This window comes from Xenopus laevis, chromosome 2L (genome assembly GCF_017654675.1).
Source record: "Xenopus laevis strain J_2021 chromosome 2L, Xenopus_laevis_v10.1, whole genome shotgun sequence".
NCBI classification, from domain to species: Eukaryota; Metazoa; Chordata; class Amphibia; order Anura; family Pipidae; genus Xenopus; species Xenopus laevis.
The window spans coordinates 12,995,822-13,015,702 of record NC_054373.1 but is presented as its reverse complement, the minus strand read 5'-3'; positions in this window follow the sequence as shown (position 1 = coordinate 13,015,702).

Here is a 19,881-nt window from a genome sequence, read left to right as displayed (position 1 = left end):
ATCACCTTCAGATTATTAAATCAGATGCAAGAATATATAACTGAGGAACATAACCCTGACATTAATATTACTCCGTAGCAATACAAAACAGCCCATTGGCGAGAACTCACAGTTCAACCACTGCCCTGCGAAAGGTAAACAGTTATAGGAAGACTAGCGTCAAACGAGAGGTTGTTTTTGTAACTGAGAACAAAGTACGATGTCTAGATAAGTAGAATCAGTTGGGGGAAAAAACTAGAACTTGTTGAATGATTATGGAAATGAGAATGGATGAAAGATTGGTTGTGCATCCATTCACTAGATGGAAACCAATCAAGGACATTGTCCTTTCTCTCTATTGCTCTATCCCAGGGATCCCAAAACTGTTTTTTTTTTTACCTGTGAGCAATATTCAGTTGTAAAAATTGTTGGGGAGTGATGCAAGCATGAAAAAATATACCTAGGTGGTGCAAAATAAGGGCTGTGATTGGCTATTTGGTAGCCCCTATGTGGAATGGCAGCTGTTGGCAGGCTCTGTTTGGCAGTAAATCTGGTTTTTAGGCAACCAAAACTTGCCTCCAAACCAGGAGATCACTGCTCTACCCCTATCATAAGATAAACTATATACAATTTCATATTATTGTTTGTGCCATATTGACTGTCATTTTGAAACCTGAGTGATCATCCAAGTAAGAAACATCCATGGACTCATTTGGCACACATCATAAGACTCATAAAGAACCTCATATCCAATGGCAATATCTGTATCTGTATAGGCAGTTTATACCTTTACTGGTATGAGACCTGTTATCCGGAATGATCGGGACCAGGGGTTTTCCAGATAATGGATCTTTTCGTAATATGGTTCTCCATACCTTGTCTACTAGGAAATCATATAAACATTAAATAGACCCAATAGGCTGGTTTAGCTTCCAATAAGGATTAATTATATCTTAGTTGGGATCAAGTACAAGCTACTGTTTTATTATTTACAGAGAAAAAGGAAATCATTTTCAAAAAAATTGGATTATTTTGATAAAATGGAGTCTATGGCAGACAGCGTTTCCATAATTCGGAGCTTCCTGGATAATGGGTTTCTGGATAATGGATGCTATACCTGTACAACGGAATTTTTATAAAAACTGGATATTGGGAAAATATGGAATTTGGAATGATAAAATTCCTTTTAGAAGGACCCATGTAGAAAAAAACCTTAGGGGTGCTAGAGCACTGACAATGCAAAATTACCATCCCTTAAAGGGATTGTTCACCTTCCAAACACTTTTTCAGTTGAGTTGTTTTCAGATTGTTCTGCAATAGTAAAGACTTTTTTAAAAATTTTTTACTGTTGTTCCGAAATCTAAGTGTAAAGTTGAATGTCCGTGTCTCTGGTGTTTGAGTCTGGCAGCTCAGTAATTCAGGTGCAGATTCTGAACTGTTACAATTTTACAACATTTAGTTGATCCATTTCTCAGCAGCATCTCTGGAGTATTAGTAACTATTGTATCAATTCTAACAGCTGCCTTTAGGGCAAGGCCAGACATGGAGTTTTCACATTGCTTTTTTAAAGAAGCTCTGTCGGCGTAAATACTCCGCTGAAACCACACACGACCGTCAACCTGCATTTTTCAGCATGTAGGTTTCTTTTCCCAACATGCACTTCTCATTGTTCTTGTTCCCCATAATTCCTCTGGCTGGAAATAGAAAATAGCAAAGCTATTTAGAAATAGAAAAACTATTTACATGCAAAATGGATCAGAAATGATCGTCAATATGCAACGTAATTATGTCACAGGTCGTAAAAAAGTATCTGCGTAATTTATCCAGCGAGAATTTGGACGCCATATTTAAAACACGCTACATATTTACATAAAGTGTGGTTTCAAAATTGAAGATCCGATAGAGTCTATTGATTTGGTAGTCTCTTGACATATTGGCGTTTCTGCTAAAAAACGCCAATACTGGCGTCCCGTGGCGGATTTCAGCTTGCAAGCACCCTGTGAGAATTGCCATTGTGCATTTTCCACAGTGCCGGGCCAAGCCGACTGGGCGCCCTAGGCGACCCAGCTAGCCACTGCGCTCCCCTTTGTGCTCGTGTGCGTGCGCACTCTCCTCTTTGTGCGCGCGCTCCTCTCCGTGCATGCACCCCCCCATCCAGCGTGCGCGGACATGCTTAGAGCGACGGAGGGGAGGGGAAAAACCGAAGAGAGAGCTCGGCAAGGGAGAGGGAGGGCAGGGGAGATATCACCAGAGGAGAGGGGAAAAAGCCAGAGGGGAGGGGGAGAGAGCTGGAAGTGAATGGAGAGGGAGCGTGAACATGGACTAGGGGTAGACAGAAGACAGGTACCAGCCCAGCGTCCCCTTTCATTGCGCCCTATGCAGGTGCCGCTTCTGTCAACCCCTAGTTCCGGCCCTGGTTTTCCATTCGTTTCAGTGGTAGTGCAGCTTTTCGGCCAACTCCAAGACTTTTTTGCAGAATTCGTGTTTCAACTGAATCCTTAGTACTGGCCAAATATGTTGGTATTTTGCTAATTTGCATTAGGGCTCAGATTCAGTATGGCATTCAGCTGAAACTTTTGTGATGGATTTGGAAAATCCTAAAAAATCCTAAAAGTATTAGCAATAACTGAAAGTTATCCCATTGAGTATCTTAAATTTAAGCAGTGGGCCATGTCTTCCTACATTATCCTAGGGTCCCAGGCTAGGGCAAATGATAAAACGAATGATTTTTACCCCTTCGTTACTTCATTACTGAAGTGTGGTTGCTATGGGTTACTGCCCCACAGAACATTCCCGAAGGAGCTATAACATTACATATCAATGCCTCTATATTATCACCACAGATGGGGGTCTGGAAAAATTCTCGGTCAGTAAAAGAGGATGAATCATAGTTGCTAACATGTGAATGGGCACATTGAGAATGTTTTCAGCCACACACCACGTAGTTTGTGTTTTCATTGATGTTGCCATGAGAACAAGAATCAACAAGTCACCCAGCACATGGGATACTAGATGCCGCAGTTTGTAGGATTCAGCACAGAAATAAACTTAATAGGACCAATGAATATCTTTGCAACATGGTGAGAGGTCATTACTAATAAATGTTTTAAATTGCTCTAGTGCAGTAACCCATAGTAACCAATCAGTGATCAGTATTTACTAGGCTACTACAGTGATTCGTAGACTGTAAGTACGGTCTTAAAATTGGGAACCCGTGCCATTCAGAGTGGGTCCCCAGGATCCTCTTTAATACATTGAATTGTGCAATAGACAATAGTAAAAGGTCATTCATTCTATACCAGTGATCCCAAACCAGTGGCAACATGTTACTCACCAACCCCTTGGATGTTACTCTAAGTGGCCTCAAAGCAGGTGCCTATTTTTGAATATCTGACTTGGAGGCAAGTTTTGTTTGTATAAAAACCAGGCTTACTTCCAAACAGAGCTTCCTGTAGGCTGCCAATCCACATGGGGGCTACCAATATCCAATCACAGCCTTTGTTTGTCACCCCAGGGACTTTTTAAATGCTTTTGTTGCTCCCCAAATCTGAAAACTGAATGTGTCTCAAGGGTAAAAAAAGGTTGAGGACCCCTGCTCTATTCTTTATCTTAGGCCCTAGGGCCAAATCCTAGACCTAATAAAGTTCTCATTCAAAGAAGATGAATAAACCCTGGTCTGGGCCAAGCTACAAAATTAAAGAAAAGTTCTGATTGGTCACTATAGGTAACTGCACTCGTGCAATTCAGGACCTGTGTTAGTGAAACATCCTGGGGGTATGATACTTGCAGTAAAAGCTTCATTGTTGAAAAATGTATTAAAGGAGAACAAAAAACGTCCTCTCAGTGTGGCCACCATTCTTTCATTCTTGTAACTGTGCTAGTCATGAACCTTAGAAACAGCTGGAAGGGGGTCGCTGGAAGGACTGGGTGCTGGTATATAGGAGCAGGGAAGCACATCCACATATTACTACAGACTTTAACACCTGCTCCATCTACCAGTGAAGGGTCCAATCTGGAGTCATACTGATTGGAGTTGTTTCCTAAAAGGAGAAGAAGCTTCCATCCTACCAAAACAAAGCTACACATTGACACTCAGTAAGGATAATAATAACTTATTTGCCCCAAAGATAAACTGGAAGTCTAATTTTATCTGTGGGGGCTTCCTAACTCCAACATGTTATATTACATTTACCAACAGAAGATAATTGTCAGATCTAGCGTGCAACATGGACAAAGGTTCAAGGGACTATCTGAAATACCTAGACAAAGAGTAAATTGAAATTCCAACCCCAGAATCATATCATGATTGATGGCCCACCGGGGCTGCAAATGAAGGGCCATTCTGGCAGTCCCCGGGGGGCGCGTCCCGACCTCCGACAGTCTGGGCTGCTGCAGGTGGGCTGCATGCGTATGCGCGAACACAGCGTGCTAAACGCGCATGCTTCAACATAGAGTGCTAAATGTGCCTGAGCCAACAAGAAGCACAGGTTTATTTCTTTATGGGGGAGCAGGACCGGCAGGGGCCCATGAGGTCCGCGACCAACCGGGTTTTTTCCCGGTGTCCCACCGGCCCAGTCCGACACTGGCAGATGGCCTTTCTGTAATTAAGAGCTTTCTGAATAACAGGTTTCCAGATAAAATATCCCATACCTGTACTAAATGTATCGCTGTAATTTCATTAACGTCTCGGGAGCGGAACAGATTGAGAACCTCCCCATGGCGGAGAGAGACCACCAAAGTGCGCGACATACTAATTTCCTGTGCATTAAATTAACCGAGAAGCAGTTTAAAAAAAAACTCCTGACAAGCTGGGATCTGCAGAGAGAAATCCCTTCTTTAAACAGAGCGAAGCAGCTAAAATAAACACATCTGTGCGAGTGGGAAAGGGGCAGCCATGTACTGTAAGCAGCGTAGAATTGCATCACCCCTTGTTTGTGTTCGAGGCGCTTTCTCCAGCCAACCGTGTCTGCCTGCGACTTGTTAAGTAGTCTAGACACTGATGATAATATTAACAAGTTATGCTAACCCTCCTGCGTTTCCATTGTTCCCCACGTCTGCCCACAGGAACCGTCCCTGAGATTCCCGTTATATTTGCTACGTCCCAACACATGTACAGGGAGACAGAGAGATTTCAGCACTGCTGCTTCCGACTGTCAGCACAATGTACGCAAGGGAATAAAAACACAACACTGAAGTTGACTTGTATCTACTGAGCAGAGAAGCTGATGTGCTGGTGGCGATGTTAAAATGACAGCACTGTGAAAATAAAAATAATTCTGCAAAAATAACACGGCAGTATAGACAATGTCCCCTTATAAAGGTAAAATAGCGGGAGCCCCTAGGCCCGTTGTCGTTTGTTGCCTCCCTTTTATTTGCTCAAATTTTCATCAGGACCAGAGCAATCGGGATTGGCGCACAGGAAATTTAAACCAATGTGGTTGATGCTTGATGCCAATGTTAATACTAGGAAAAAACTACACATATATAGGAAGGCCGGTATTTTTTTTTTCAGAAAAGGTGTCAACCCTAGCAGTAACGTAACTATGGGGAGCAGGCCCGGACTGGCAATCTGTGGGTTCTGGCAAATGCCAGAGGGGCTGCTATAAAATCCCATAGAAAGTCAGTATTTAGTGGACTGGTGGGGGCTGTTTGGGCCTCAATGTGGGCTGATTGGGCCTCTGTGTACCTGAAATGCCAGGGCCTATTTTAATTCTCAGGACCTGATGGGGAGGCGGGCCCGGGAGCAGACCGCTAAACAACCCACCTCTGTAAGCGTTTTTTTCCAGCTTTTTGACGCTCATGGGCTCGCAGGGGGTGAGGGCCCTGGTACAATTGCACCCACTGCTCCCCCGGTAGTTCCCCCACTGACCCTTAGCATGTAGCAATTCGTTTTAAACTGAAAGTAGAATAATAAGGTCTAAGTGGTATGTTACCTGCAGGACAAGGGTTGTATTTATGAAGGGCAGGGGGAGGCATGTAGACTTGTTCAATTATATTCAGAGGAAAGCCAGACCCAGAGTTCTCTTTAAATGAGCAATTAGGGGTGCGCTTTGCCTACTTTAAGCTTTAACACTTGCATCCATAGTCTGAATAAATTACCCCTCAAGTCTTTTATTGGTTGACCCAATAAATAAAATGGAATATTAAAAAATATATAATTGCATTACAAAGACACAAATAATCAACATTGCTTATATGTTTGCTGTTTCCCTCGGCAACCTATTTGGGGTACACGTATTTTGCAACCAAATAAAAAAAAAAGTTTTCTTCTCCACATTTTTTTTAAAAAAAGGCACAACTTGGGCTTCATTCAATTTCAGTCAAGATTCAGGCCCATCAATATTAATGAAGCGTAAAGGGAAACCTTGTCAAAAAAAGTGGTTTAATAGGTGTTACCACAGATCTAAATGTGGAATATAAATGGCAGAAACCTTCACAGGAGAAATTGATTACAAGTAAGCGTCGGAATGCTCTGCATGATTTAATGCGCTCGTTCACATAACCACAAGTGTTACCCACAGCCCCGCTGCACTATATTTTATTACAGAGGAGGTAATGTATATTATGTTCGGGGAATACAGAGGCCGCTCTATACATTTACATGCTCAGGACCAGAGAAGTTCTGTTTTTGTTCAGAAAGAAATGGGAACAAGTGACAGAGGGTTTGCCAGAAAATTCACTATGGGTTGGATGTATCAAGATTTGGTCTCTTGTACATCAATGTTATCCGTGTTTGATCAAACCAACACATAGAAAGAGCTAAGCTGTAAATGGATTGATGGATAGATGATGTTAGATGGAAAGAGAGAGAGAGAGAGAGAGAGATGGATGGGTGATTGGGTGGGTGGGTGCGTTTGGTGGATGGATAGATGATTAATAATAGATAAATAAAAAGATAGATAGATGCTAGATAGATAGATAGATAGATAGATAGATAGATAGAAGATGATAGATGATAGATAGATAGATAGATAGATAGATAGATAGATAGATAGATAGACGATGATAGATAGATAGATAGATAGATAGATAGAAGATGATAGATTGATAGATAGATAGATAGATAGATAGATAGATAGATAGATAGATAGATAGACGATGATAGATAGATAGATAGATAGATAGATAGATAGATAGATAGATGATTAACGGTAGAGAGAGAGAGAGAGAGAGAGAGAGAGAGAGAGAGAGAGAGAGAGAGAGAGAGAGAGAGAGAGAGATGGATGGGTGATTGGGTGGGTGCGTTTGGTGGATGGATAGATGATTAATAATAGATAAATAAATAGATAGATAGATGCTAGATAGATAGATAGATAGATAGATAGATGATAGATAGATTGATGATTAACGAGAGAGAGAGAGAGAGAGAGAGAGAGAGAGAGAGAGAGATGATAGATAGATAGTGATGCATGGTTTGGCCCTGGGACCCATGAGTTTACTCGCAAAAAAGCCACTCCTGGTAACGTTAAGAGCCTAATTTCTGGTTATGAAACTGGAAAATTGGCTTTTCTAGCTCAGAGAGTGAAATTTCGGACTCTGTGCTAGCGATGCAGCCCCCTGGACCGTCGTCGATCTTGAGGTAAGTGCAACGGGCTGGGGGGCAGCATTGCGAAAACCGCCTCGGGTGGCGTTACAACCTGAAACGCACCTGGATAGATAACGGATGGATAGACAGACAGGCAGAGCAGGGTCGTGGGTAGGGAGAACGGAAGAAGAGCTCTACCAGAATCCACCTGCAAAATGTGTGCAGAACTCGCTGGTCCCACAGGTGTCAGTTCGGCCTGCATATCACTAACAGATTTGTTAATGCCTCCTATACGTTCCTATGAGAATTTCCTGCATCCATGCTCAAAATTGTCTGACCCATGAGTACATACTTGGCTGCAAACAATTTGTCACAGTTGCCATAAGCAGTGTTGGCTGTCCACCCAAACATTTTCTTTGCATTCCTATATCTTTGTATTTCTTCTTTTCTCTATGAGACCAAAGAGGAGGAAAGGAGCCAATGCTAAGTGGCAGTAGTTAAAGAGATAAAGGAATAATAAGGGAGAGGAAGGAGAAGAGGAAGACTATGAAGGGAGTGGGCCTGATTCTGGACTAGGGTAATGTTACTGTATAACCTACAGCAATGTCCTGGCAAAGGACAATGGGTTTGTTCTTTACAACATCTGGGGGGATATAAATTTGATACCAAAGTGTTCATGGTTGAAAGCAGTGGGATTATACCATTGATCTATGGCTCTGAGCAGTCACACACTTTCACTTATGAATGAAGCAGGGACAAACAAGCCGTATATCTAATCACTTTACAGTGCATATCCAATGCTACACAAAGGCATTACCGTGGTGCCTTCTGCGTTTCACAGCTGCCACGGCACTAATTTTGCCCATTACCCTTGGTGACGAGGCATATTTAAATCTGCGTAGGAATAAAATAGCTTTTCTTGGCAAACACAAATCTTTTCCCTGATCTGAGAGCAGCTGCTGGTTGAAAGGTTGATGTGAGCTGGCATATTTGGTGTTACAGCTTACAGTGGGAGTCAAGATGTCTTGTTCTTCAAGAAAATGAATGTACTGGAAGGGTTTCTGAAATGGAATATCGTCAGGCCACCTCATGGTGAGCACTGCCAAGCCGACCACAATGAGTTCCAGCTGAAAGCAGCAATTACAAGTGTGAAACAAAAGGGGGTTATTCACACGGGCCTCTTACAAACCGCACTCTGATGCTCAGTTGAAATGACCACTTCAGTTGGAGATGACGCGCAGCACCCCCCACTGGCAGCTGAGGCTCATAGCAGCTGGAGATCAATGGATTGCTGTTTTGATATAATGGGGAACCAACACATAACTGCAGCCAAAGTTTGATCCAGTGTATCAGCCGTGGTCAATAATTTTTATGTAAGATTCAGAAGACACAAGTTTCTTGGATGGTGGAGCTGTGAAACATCAATGAAATACTGTTGTTTGCTCCTCTGCTGGGTTCAGGAATTTCTCCACTGGTAGAGATTATGTCCCATGTAGCTTTAGCGCCATACTAGATCAGTGACCCCCAAACAGGCCCAGACTGGCAATCTGTAGGTTCTGGCAAATGCCAAAAGGGCTGCCATAAGGTGCCATAGAAAGTCAGTATTCAGTGGGCTGGTGGGGGCTGTTTGGGCCTCTGTGTGGGCTGATTGGGCCTCTATGTACCTGAAATGGCAGGGCCTATTTTAATTCTCAGTCTGGGCCTGCCCCCAAACCAATGGTTCGTTAGCAACATGTTGCTCTCTACTCCCATTGATGTTGCTTTTTTGAAATTTTTGGCTTAAATTAAAGTTATAAAGCCATAAAGACACAGGTTTACTCCAACAGAGCCTTCCGCAGACCAGCAGTCCTCATGGGGCTATCAGTTAGCCAATCACAGCCCTTATGTGACATCCCCAAGCAGGGGCGCTCCACCAATGAGGCGAGCTGAGCTGCTCGCCTCAGGCGGCAGCACCAGAGAGGATTCCAGGGGCGGCAAAAATACGCTCCTGCACCTTTAAGAGCAGAATTTCCATTTTTTAAACCGGAAATTCGGCTGTACTATTGCGAGAGAGCTCAATTGCGCTCTCCACAATAGTGTTCCTGCCTCCCCTCCCGACAGGTGAGCCGGCGAGGGGGGCAGCATTGCAGGAGCCGTCTCAGGCGGCACCTTCGCCAGAAACGACGCTGTCCCCAAGGAATGTTTTCTTGCTTGTGTGGCTTTCTCAACAGTTTTTACATTTAAGTATGGCTCATGGGTACAACAGGTTGGGGATCCCAGTACTAGATGAAAATGTTAATCCCCAAGTCCATTTTTCTTTGCATGAAATCAAGTCATGTGGGGTTATGGAAAAATAAAGGCCAGTGCCGTCATAGTTTCATTACTTGGATTGCCTACTTTGCCTCCTAGACCCCAAGCCTAATCCCTGGCCTGTTTCTCACAAACCCCAACTGTACCCTAACATTATTCCCACACCCTCACCCAATAAGGTAGGCCCATTCAGGCAAACAATTTGGCATGCACATCAATGGGCGTTTTTTACACAACATTTTTCAAACCGCACTTTTTTTTAACTTTGACATTTTTTGCAATGAAAAGCAGTGAAATATTTTGCTCATCGCTATCACAGAATTCAATGCACTTTAATTTAGCAAAGACGAGAAAAGATGCCTGTTGAGTAATACATTTGGTGCGAGAAGAAATGCAAACCTCTTGACTTTAGTGCACTTGGCATTAGAAAAAAAAAAAGGCAATTGACTCATTTGGTGCTAGAGTAAAAACAAAAAAAACACCCATTGACTTGGAATTAGGTGCAAGAAAAAAAACACCCACTGATTCCAATGCAATTGGTGTGATAAAAGCATTAAAGGAATTGTTTAGTATAAAAATAAAAAAACATATAAATAGATAGGCTGTGCAAAATAAAAAATGTTAGTTAACCCAAAATGTAATGTATAAAGGCCTGAATGAATGGGTTGTCTAACATAATAGCCAGAACACTACTTCCCCTTTGTTTCCATTGATTGGCAGTAGCCAATCAGATACTTGACGAGGGCCACGAGTCATACCTGTTGCTTTTGAATCTGAGCTGAATGCTGAGGATCAATTACAAACTCACTGAACAGTTATGTCCCATGTGGCCCCCCTTCAAGTCGTTGACTAACTCAGAGTTAGAGAGCTGAAAAGCAGGAAGTAGTGTTCTGGCTATTATGTTAGACATCCAGTCACTCCAGGCTTTATTCATTACATTTTTGCCTAACTAACTATATTAGAAACATTTTTGATTTTGCACAGCCTTTGGCTTTACCCATTGTTTATTTTTACACTTAACTTTTCCTTTAAGAAAAAATGCTCATTGAAGCCAATGCATTGGATTTTGTGATTTTTAACCTGGTTTCACAAATTTTTCAGTGACACAAAATGAGAGGTTTCCCTCATCACTATTTATGAACCCTTTTGTACAAAAATTATAAGCACTAAAAAGAAGCATAATTTAACGGGATCAGGGTCAGTCTGGGGTGTTTGAGGCCCACTAGGGCTACCCCTGGGGCCCCCATACCCCCTCTGGGGCCCCCTGCCATCCCCTCAAACCCCCACCATCAGCCCCACCATCCATACAATGTTCAGATCTGCGGGGAGAGCGCTGGCTGTTTTTCTTTGTCCTATGGGTTGTACAAGAGCCTTCACTACACATTGGATGACTGTATAAATACTTAAGCGTGGATGGAAATTGTCAGCTAAGTAGCCAGCGCTCATTAGTAAGCACCGAGCTGTCACATTCATTGAATTAAAAATTAATCTCTATTATGGATCAACTGCTAAATAGACTGGTGTGACCTCATAGGTTTCAAATCCTGCATCTTCCATAGCCGTCTGTGTTCATTAGGGACTGTAGCACCGCAGAATAGTTCATCTCCCAAGTGTCTGTAAGTAGGTTCAATGAAAATGTTATTAAACATTAGAGTAGGGTTACTGGGTCTTTAGCACAGATAGATCAAATCTCTCATCTCGTTATATGGGGGAGTCTTTTTGACTTCAAGTTGGAAACATATAATGATACATTATGGGGTTGAATAAAATGTATAGGCTGCAGCTATAAGGCACAAATGACACTTATTGAGAAGCATAGCAACCAATCAAATGTTTACTTTCAAACAGATCAGTAAATGATGCTTGCTGATAGGCTTGCTTTAACTTCTTCAGCTTCCTAACGTTAGTTTAATAGGAAATGTTTGTTAAAATTCCATTAAAAAAAAAAAAAAAAAAATCTTGAGCTTCTCAGGAAGGACGTGGGGAAGGGCACCTGAGGCTTCTGATCTCTTTCCTGAGCAGAGCAACGTCAGAACACTTATCTGTATTATTTTGTCCATCTCTTTAACTGTACAGTTACAGGAACTGACCAGCAGGTGGTGCTGATCTTACCAAATTCATTATATTGGCAGTAGATAAAAACGTAAATAGCTCTGAAACTGAAAAAATATATTATTAACATGCATTTTAAAAGTGCTTAGAAAAGCACCCTGAGCAATTTTACATAATTTTAATGTGTTCTTGTGTTTTACATGTATTTACTCCATGGTGTAGGGACTGTTGTGGAAATCCAGTTACTGGAGACCACTTCAGGTAAAACACTAACAGGGGAATGTAATAAAAGTCGCAAAGAGCAAAACTATTCGCACCAATAAGACTAAAAATCCACATCTCGCAATGTAATATTGTTCCTTAAACCGTTATTGCATTGCGAATTTTAATTGCGCATTGCGAATTTTAATTGCGCACTCATAAGAAGTGCTTGAAGGTGTCGTAATCTTTTGGAGCAAACATATTGACTTTTTCAGTAAGAAGTTTTATTACATTGACTGCGCATTGGCGCAAACTATAAAATTCGCAAACGGTCTTTCACTGTCGGAAGTGGTCGCTAAACAGTTTCCGGGCTCGCAAAAGCTATATTAAATTCGCACAAAGCAAAATTTCTTCGCGCAAAGGCATAACTTTTCGCATTGCGAATAATTTTTCCGTTAGCGATTTTTATTACATTCCCCCGAAAGTTTTTTTTGTCATGAGCTGTGAATTCTGAATGCACAAAGAGTCAAAACATAGTGATCACAGGGTTTTATAGACTAAACTCTAGACTTTGGGGCAGATATCGATCGGGGACGCCCGTCGGATGGCCTCACACACGGGCCAATAAGGTACCGACAAGGTCTGTCAGCAGCTTTTATCGTCCCGTGTATGGGGGCTTTATAGACTGTAGAGAGCAAAGAGATACAGTATCGTCCACAGCACAGAAAAACTAAGAACTGATCTTACAGCCAAACAGGTGGCTCTGCCCTCAAGACCAGGGTACTAGTGACCAAGGCGAGCTTGAGAACAGAATTCATTTAATTAAGGGGGTTCCACAGGGAAATCTTCCTACACAGAATTTTATTCTCTCTCGTTACCCATACTATACAAAATATGTCTCTGCACTCCATCTTTTGCAGGTGTAAGTAATTATATGACAAACCATCTCTGGATGCTGCAAGATATTTAAGTCTCTGCATGTCTCTTTCAAGTATAAGAAATGACAATGAAATATCTGATTGTTGTTGGGTTACATATTTATATCTAAATTAGTAAAGGATCAAAGAACCTTTAAGACAGAATGTTAAGCAAGAGGGGTGGTGATAGGGAAATAATTTACAGCTAGCAGGATATGATTCCTGGGAGGAGAAACCCCTTTCTCAATGTCAATCAATGGGGGAGTGAAATCCCTGAAACATGTCTTTACTTTAAAGCAGGGGTCCCCAACATTTTTACCTGTGAGCAACATTCAGTTCTAAAAAGAGTTGGGGAGCAACACTAGCATGAACAAAGTTCCTGAGGTGCCAAATAAGGGCTGTGATTGGCTATTAGGCAGCACCTATGAGGATGGGCAGCCTACAGGAGACTCTGTTTGGCAGTACATCTGGTTTTTATGCAACCAAAACATTTCTTATGATGTATCAGACAGAATTTGGTATGAAAACCATCTAACAGACTTACTCAGTATGTTCCAAATATTACAGAATGGATTGTTGTAGATTATTAAACATGCACAATTGCTGTTACAACACACAATGCAAATTAGCTGATAATGCTGCCATGATAATGTGTCTCTATATAGTAAAGCAGGGGTCCCCAACCTTAATTACCTGTCAGCCACATTCAAATGTACAAAAAGTTGGGGAAAAACACATGTATGCAAAAACGTGCAAAATAAGTGCAGTGATTGTCCATTTGGTAGCCCCTATGAGGACTGGCAGCCTACAAGAGGCTTTATTTTGCAGTACACCTGATTTTTATACAACTAAAACTTGCCTCCAAGGCTGGAAATGAAAAATAAGCAACTGCTTTGAGGCCACTGAGAGCAATATCCAAGGGGTTGGTGAGTAACATGTTGCACCAGAGCCACTGGTTGTGGATCACTGCTTTAAAGTATTGTGTTATAGTAAAAACTACCCATAGTATTCTGGGAAGATCCAAGAAAAGACAATGATGTCCAGAAGGGAAGAGGAAGAGTGCCTACAAAATCATCTACTGCTGACATTGTGAAACATCAACAAGCCAAATGAAAGGCTTATACTGACAGAAAACGTGGTGCAAGAGAAGTACACTTTCAACCTGGATCTTTAGTCAGAATTAAGAAACCAGGAATACTGAAACAAGGACAATCTAAATTTACCACACCACTTGAAGTGAGACGCCAGCAAGGACCATACACATATGAACTGTCTGATGGACGCATATGGAATGCAAGTCATCTTGCTCCTGTTAGATTTTGGAGAAGCTCCATTTGATGAAGGACATTTTCGTACTCCTGATGTCAACTGCAATAGGCCTGAAGAAAGTGAACCTATAAGGTGTACTGAGAGAATCAGAAAACTACCTGCATGGCCCAAGGACTTTGTTATGTGAAGAATGTATAATATTGTTTTAAAATGCATACTGTTTAATTGTTGCTGTTTATTATAGTTGTCCAAATGCTTTCCTACTATAGGGGGAATATGTGGTGTTTATACAAATGGCCTGTAGATGTCAATGTGCTCAGACTTATACTGTGCCATACTTTCTATACAACTTAAAAGTGAAAGTTACTGTTGTGTAATGCCTGTATGCGCCTGCTAATAAAGCACTGTTATACTCTCCTCATCCTCGGCTACCCAAAACATAACATGACCAGCAACACAATGGATAGATTCAAACACATCAGCTGAAACATTCTGGAAAAACACTGCCAAGACAACACTGTTGGCATTGCAACTTGCATCTAAATTGCACATTGAACACTGGACTTGTGGGTGTAATTGACACTTATGGTCCTATATTTTGTACTTTAAATATTGCAATGCCCCCTGCATTATACTACACAGCTCATGGATCTCTGCAAAGTCTGCAGCCCGTGGGATAATTTAGTGGGCCTCATGTTTCTCCAAATAGAAGGCTCTACACATACACTGTACCCATCACCCATTCCCTATTTACATGTCAGTGGCTGGAAAAATGTAAAAAGTTTTCCTGTAATCTCGTACTGCATAGTACACCTTTGTGCTACATAGAGGCATGTGCTATAACTTAAAGGAGAACTAAACCCTAAAAATGAATGTGGCTAAAAATGCCATATTTTATATAGTGAACTTATTTCACCAGCCTTAACCCTATAAATGTCAATAGCAGCAATGATCCAGGACTTCAAACTTGTCACAGGGGGTCACCATCTTGGAAAGTGTCTGTGACACTCACATGCTCAGTGGGCTCTGATTGGCTGTTGAGAAGCTAAGCTTAGGGCTCGTCACTAATTATCCAGCAGAAAATGAGCTTCCCCTGTAATATAAGCTGATGCTACAGGTTTGCTGATTATTAAATTCTGATGCTAATTGCACTGGTTTCTGACATGGTAGATGTTTCTAATATGGGTCCACAAGAAGAATACATAAAGAGTTAGGATTGCCAACAATCTGTTAAGAATGATAGAACCTTGAACAAGTCTGAGGTCGCCGGCAATATATTGACAGTAAAATTATTATATGATTATGTGTCTGGGTTTTATGGTCAATTATATGGAGTGTCTAATGTCCAAACTATCTGTGTCAATACAATAAAAACAACAGTTCTTTGAGGCAAAACTCAAATCATCAAGAATTGTATTTGCACAGCGTGTTAATTGAATAATGCTCTGGCTTATAAATAATGTTGTTAACATATAGTAGCGATGTCACAATGTAGTTACATGTATGGGACCTGTTATCTGGAAACCCATTATCCAGAAAGCTCTGAATTATGAAAAGGCCATCTCCCATAGACACCATTTTATTTTTAAAAATTATTTCCCTTTTCTCTGTAATAATAAAACAGTAGCTTGTACTTGATCCCAACTAAGATATAATTAATCCTTATTGGAAGCAAAACCAGCGTATTGGGTTTATTTAATGTTTATATGATTTTCTAGTAGACTTAAGGTATGAAGATCCAAATTACAGACAAACCTCTTATCCGGACAACCCTAGGTCCCAAGCATTGTGGATAACAGGTCCCATACCTGTACTGTGTAATAAATAATGTGCTAGTTTTGTTGTTATTTGTATGAAATTTCTAACAGTCTGTGACCATTATGAAAATAATGATATAATTATAGTAAAAAAAAAATTCTGCTTCTTCTTCATCAGGGAAATTGGAAGTCACTGAATTCTTTGACTGCACAAAGTTAATTTAAAGGTGAACAACCCCTTCAAGGATAAAGTAAAGGGATAAGGCACTCTCTAAGCAGTCGGTCTGGCCCAGCGGGACACTGGGAAAAAAACCCAATGGGCCATTCCCCTCTCCGGATTGGCAAAAAGAAAAGGTTTTTTTAGGCGCCATGCCATCTGCGCGCGGCACCTATTCATTCATTCACCTAGCGGCGCCTTCATGCATGCGCGCTCTGCACGTCATCGTAGGGGGTCGGGGGGTCGGAGGGGGCTCTAGACATTAGTCCCGGTGGGCCCCCCAGTCCGACCCTGTCTCTAAGGACACAGAACCCCTCAGTGACTTCTAATATCCTTATCATTTACAGTAGGGGGTACATTATCCCTTATAATACATGAGTGATACTCAGAGTTCCCTGTATAACTCAGCCTGCAGCCTTGTGCCTTTATATGGTCACAGAACAACCCCTCAGTGACTTCTAATATCCTTATAATTTACAGTATGGGGTACATTATCCCTTATAATACATGAGTGATACTCAGAGTTCCCTGTATAACTCAGCCTGCAGCCTTGTGCCTTTATATGGTCACAGAACAACCCCTCAGTGACTTCTAATATCCTTATCATTTACAGTATGGGGTACATTATCCCTTATAATACATGAGTGATACTCAGAGTTCCCTGTATAACTCAGCCTGCAGCCTTGTGACTTTATATGGTCACAGAACAACCCCTCAGTGACTTCTAATATCCTTATCATTTACAGTAGGGGGTACATTATCCCTTATAATACATGAGTGATACTCGGAGTTCCCTGTATAACTCAGCCTGCAGCCTTGTGCCTTTATATGGTCACAGAACCCCTCAGTGACTTCTAATATCCTTATCATTTACAGTAGGGGGTACATTATCCCTTATAATACATGAGTGATACTCAGAGTTCCCTGTATAACTCAGCCTGCAGCCTTGTGCCTTTCAGGGGCGCTCCGCCAATGAGGCGAGTTGAGCAACTCAAAGCCACTCCTGGTGCCTTTAAGAGCCGAATTTCCGGTTGCTGCCTCCTCCTCCCCCTCCTGGGGAAAGGTAAGCGGCCAGGGGGGCGGCATTACAGGAGCCGTCTCAGGTGGCTCTTTCCTGAGAAACGGCGCTGGTGCCTTTATATGGTCACAGAACCCCTCACTGACTTCTAATATCCTTATAATTTACAATAGGGGGTACATTATCCTTTATAATACATGAGTGATACTCAGAGTTCCCTGTATAACTCAGCCTGCAGCCTTGTGCCTTTATATGGTCACAGAACAACCCCTCAGTGACTTCTAATATCCTTATCATTTACAGTAGGGGGTACATTATCCCTTATAATACATGAGTGATACTCAGAGTTCCCTGTATAACTCAGCCAGCAGCCTTGTGCCTTTATATGGTCACAGAACAACCCCTCGGTGACTTCTAATATCAGTACAGGGGGTACATTATTCCTTATAATACATGAGTGATACTCGGAGTTCCCTGTATAACTCAGCCTGCAGCCTTGTGACTTTATATGGCCACAGAACCCCTCAGTGACTTCTAATATCCTTATCATTTACATTAGGGGGTACATTATCCCTTATAATACATGAGTGATACTCAGAGTTCCCTGTATGTTTAGCCTGTAGCCTTGTACCTTTATATGGTTACAGAATACCTCGGTGACTGCTAATATCCTTATAATTTACAGTAGGGGGTACATAATCCCTTATAAATATTAAAAACAGCATACTTGAACTTCTCAAGTTTTGTACTGATTATCAGTGGCTCTGTATGTACCTCCACCTACAAACAGTAACTTTACCCTTGTGGTACAGCCCCCATACCGTGCACATCCTAGGGGGTCTGCTGTATGGTAGTTACACCACTGGCTCCATGTATACAATTCACCTTACCAATTCTCTTCCTTATAATGAGTATTATGTATATCACACAAATGATGTTTTCCTGAATTCCAAACTCTTGCATTTCAGCTATGGATTCCCTTTGGACCAAAATGAACTGAATATCGACTTTTATCCCCTAAAAACGTCAGCGAGAAGATTTATGGCTATTGCAAAACCAGCGTCATTTCAAAAACAGTAAAAATATAACGATTCCCGTTGTGCAGAATTTGATCATTTGGTAAACCACATGACATGTAAATTATCCCCACTAAAAATCTTCTCTCTCTCAAGATTCCTGAAACCTCAGAAGGCAAATTAAGCATTCTGAGCACAATATTCCTTTGTGGCTGTATAAATGGGATCCTCAATCGCTAATTCGCCTGTTTTCTATGGTTTATAGTTGCTCTTAAGTTTACATTTTGACTAGTCAGACGCTTTGACCTCAATCTACAGTGAAAATGAATTGACACAACGACACAATAGGTCTCATTGAATTGCACAGTCAACAATTATTTCTGCCTTTGTCCAAAGAGAGAAGGGAAAAAAAATATCTTCTTTTTCTTATATTTTATGTCGATGATTCACTGTCTGATTCTCCTCATTTGTGTGGGCGGCTGAGAACATGGAGACAATGGTGGGATTCTGAAGGAAGGAGTCTGCTGAAGGAACCTTGTTTACTTATGAGACTCGTGATGCCGTATCATGTTTTCTAATTGGCCGGAATCATTTTAGAAGTTAAAAAAGAAGTTTCCCATCCTTGAAGGCTGTCGAGAAATGGTATAAATACATTGTAGCAAAATGTTATCACAAAATGTAAATATTTTTCATGTTTACGGTGTTATTGTACAGGTGTGGGATCTGTTAGCTGGAAAGCTCTAAATTACGGGAAGGCTACCTCCTATTTTAATCAAATTATTCAAATTTCTAAAATTGATTTTCTTTTAATAATAAAACAGTAGCTTGTAATTGCTTCTAATTAAAATAGAATTAATCCTTATTAGAAGCAAAAAATTCCTATTTTGGTTTATTTAACGTTTAAGTGACTTTGTAAGTGTAGGTACAAATTAAAGAAAGACTCCTTATCCAGAAAACCCCAGGTCGCAAGCATTCTGGATAACAGATCCCATTAATCTAGCTCCTGGTTTGCAACAAGAACAGTTTTGCGTCCTGAGTCCGAATTTTTAAGGGGCTATGTAGGCAGGGGTAAGGGCAGGGACGCCATTTGAAATCACCGGGCCCTGTACATCAAAATATTCGGGCCCTCTGTGCCCCACCCCGTCCCCAAGCCCCACCCCAGACCCCGTTCACTCCACATCACAGTTAAAAGACCACACAGATATCAATGCTAAAAAGCTATTGATGGTCAAGGCCCCCTTATAAGTTAAAAAAAAAACCTGTGGTGCCAGGGCCCTCCTTAAAAGTTTTTTTAAAAAATTGGTGGTCAGGCCCCCCCTAACAAGTTACTAAAAATTGGGGCCCCACAGAATATTTAAAAAAAAAACAGAGGTGGCAGAGGCCTATAGAATATTAAAATAATACATTGGTGGCCAGGGTATTAAAAACACAGATTGGTGTTCAGTAGAATTGAACTCGTGGCTTCAGGACTTCAACTCCTTTTGTGATTTTGGATCTTTTCGCCGCTTCGGGAGTTTGGCTTCGGCTGTTTTCGTGGCTTCGGATCTTTTTGCCGCTTCGGGAGTTCGGCTGTTCGGTTTTTCGGCACTGTCAAGGGGGGCCCGACTCTTTCGAAAGTGCTCAAACCAGGTAGTCAAGTTG